Raw genomic sequence first — 2950 nt, 5'->3', positions numbered from 1 at the left:
ATGGAGTCGAAACGGAATGAAATCAACTAGAGAAGTTATTTTTGGAAGGAAAGCTACCGGAAAAGCTTGGAGTGCATGTCCGGAAAGAAGGGAGGTGCCCACAAGGGTGGGGGCGCGCCCCCTGCCTCGTGGCCCCTCCTTCGGTCCACCGACGTGCTTCTTTCACCCATATATACCCACGTATCCTAAAACTTCCAGAACAGAGATTAGATCGGGAGTTCCACCGCCAGAAGCCTCCGTAGCCACCGAAAACCAATCTAGACCCGTTCCGGCACCCTGCCAGAGGGGGCAATCCTTCTCCGGTGGCCATCTTCATCATCCCGGTGCTCTCCATGACGAGGAGGGAGTAGTTCTTCGTCGGGGCTGAGGGTATGTACCAGTAGCTATGTGTTTGATCTCTCTCTCTCTCTCTCGTGTTCTTGAGATGGTACGATCTTCATGTATCGCGAGCTTTGCTATTATATTTGGATCCTATGATGTTTCTTCCCCCCTCTACTCTCTTGTAATGAATTGAGTTTCCCCTTTGAAGTTATCTTATCGGATTGAGTCTTTAAAGATTTGAGAACACTTGATGTATGTCTTGCCGTGGATATCTGTGGTGACAATGGGATATCACGTGATTCACTTGATGTATGTTTTGGTGATCAACTTGCGGGTTCCGCCCATGAACCTATGCATAGGGGTTGGCTCACGTTTTCGTCGTGATTCTCCGGTAGAAACTTTGGGGCACTCTTTGAGGTTCTATGTGTTGGTTGAATAGATGAATCTGAGATTGTGTGATGCATATCGTATAATCATACCCACGGATACTTGAGGTGACATTGGAGTATCTAGGTGACATTAGGGTTTTGGTTGATTTGTGTCTTAAGGTGTTATTCTAGTACGAACTCTAGGGCTGTTTGTGACACTTATAGGAATAGCCCAACGGATTGATTGGAAAGAATAACTTTGAGGTGGTTTCGTACCCTACCATAATCTCTTCGTTCGTTCTCCGCTATTAGTGACTTTGGAGTGACTCTTTGTTGCATGTTGAGCGATAGTTATGTGATTCAATTATGTTAGTATTGTTGAGGGAACTTACACTAGTGAAAGTATGAACCCTAGGCCTTATTTGCATGCATTGCAATACCGTTTACGCTCACTTTTATCATTAGTTACCTTGCTATTTTTATAATTTCAGATTACAAATACCTTTATGTACTATCCATATACCACTTGTATCACCATCTCTTCGCCGAACTAGTGCACCTATACAATTTACCATTGTATTGGGTGTGTTGGGGACACAAGAGACTCTTTGTTATTTGGAGAGACCATCTTCATCCTACGCCTCCTACGGATTGATAAACCTTAGGTCATCCACTTGAGGGAAATTTGCTACTGTCCTACAAACCTCTGCACTTGGAGGCCCAACAACGTCTACAAGAAGAAGGTTGTGTAGTAGACATCCGCGGACGACTGGTGGATGTTCATGCCGTGAACAAGATTGAGCCGCGCATCGAAGCTGAGGAGCTGGTTGAAGAGCTCCTAGACAGTCACGGGCTCTACCCGTGCTGCAAGAGCCGAGACCACCGGGTTGTAGTCGAGGTCAAGTCTGGCCAGAACATGGGAGACGATCTCAGCATTGCTGAGCGCCGCCCCTGTGCATGCAATCTCATCAGAGAGCATCTTGATCTTAGCAAGATACTCCGTCATGCTCAGGTTCCCCTTCTTCAGGTTTTTGAGCTCGATGCGCATGTTGGTGGCTTGCGCCTGAGTTTGGGCAGCAAAGGTGGCATGGATCGCTGCCCACACCTCCGCCGGCGTCTGAAGGGTGACGACCTGTGCAAGGATCTCGCTAGATAGAGAGCCCATCAGAAAACCTTGAAGTTGCTGCTGTTGTGCATACCAGAGAACACGGGCAAAGTTGGTGATCCGCTCTTCCTTGCCATCCTTGGTGATGGTGAGTGTTTCCGGTGGCGCCTGGCTCGCCGGATCGAGGTGGTGAGCCATCTGTGCGCCCTTGATTTGCGGCAACACGACGGATTTCCACATGAGGAAGTTATTCCTCGTGAGCTTCTCCTGTGGTGGTGACCCAAGGGGTATGGCGTGGGAGGCGTTGGATGATGAGGGGGCAAAGGTGGAGGTGGAGGAAAGGGATGTGGTGAGCGCACTCATGGTGCTGGATTGGGTGGAGGCGGTAGTCATGGCGAGGTTGGAATAGGCCAGATGCGATCTCTTCTCTTTTCTCTCGATCTAGGAAGAAGATGCTCTGATTACCATGTAAGATGTTATGGGAAGCGTACTACCACCCGTAGGTGGCCGCGGGTATATATTAATTCTAGTGAACAGCCTGCTGTGGCGTACAAGTTAGACGATCACTAGGATGCGTCTAGATTACAGGAGATCGAGGGAGATAGTTTGAATAGAGAGAAATACATATAGAAGGAGATATATGAGTTTAAACTACAACTCTATCTATCATGTTGTCTAACAGAATGGAGTATGCCTCGACAAATTTGTAAGAACGAAGTTTGTCACAGGGTCTCTCTATAGACAAGGACGACAGGGGATGGACTGATAGTCTGTCATATATGCTCACACATGTGCATATACAGTATAAGGGTCTGCCAGACCAATTGATGTTGCATCAGGGATTGTATCAGCTCATCTCTAGTCAACTGACCACATGTTTATCTTTTCCAAAGAAAGGGTTATATGGGTAATGACTCATCACATCATGTTGATAATTTTTTATGAAGTTGTGAAGTGGAGTGTGGCAGTCTTTAGTACAAGCTCTTACATAGCTTTGTTAGCTTTTAGCGGTATTAGATCTGATTCGTCATCAGGGCCGACCCTAGGCCATAGTAAAAGTTGAAGCCACGGGTCCATCTCAAATAATAAAATAATAATAATAGAACCTAACATCAACACTAATAAATGGATAGGCAGGGGGCATTAATTGCCCCCC

General features: G+C 46.8%; 1 pseudogene; it reads right to left on the bottom strand.

The window, feature by feature from the left end:
* Positions 1-1527: 1527 nt before the first annotated feature.
* The window catches only part of LOC123101599 (UDP-glycosyltransferase 83A1-like), an 11797-nt pseudogene continuing 10374 nt past the window's right edge, over positions 1528-2950 (bottom strand).

The sequence above is a fragment of the Triticum aestivum genome, chromosome 5A (genome assembly GCF_018294505.1).
Source record: "Triticum aestivum cultivar Chinese Spring chromosome 5A, IWGSC CS RefSeq v2.1, whole genome shotgun sequence".
NCBI classification, from domain to species: Eukaryota; Viridiplantae; Streptophyta; class Magnoliopsida; order Poales; family Poaceae; genus Triticum; species Triticum aestivum.
The sequence above is the reverse complement of the archived record's forward strand: the minus strand, read 5'-3'. Positions and strand labels throughout refer to the sequence as shown.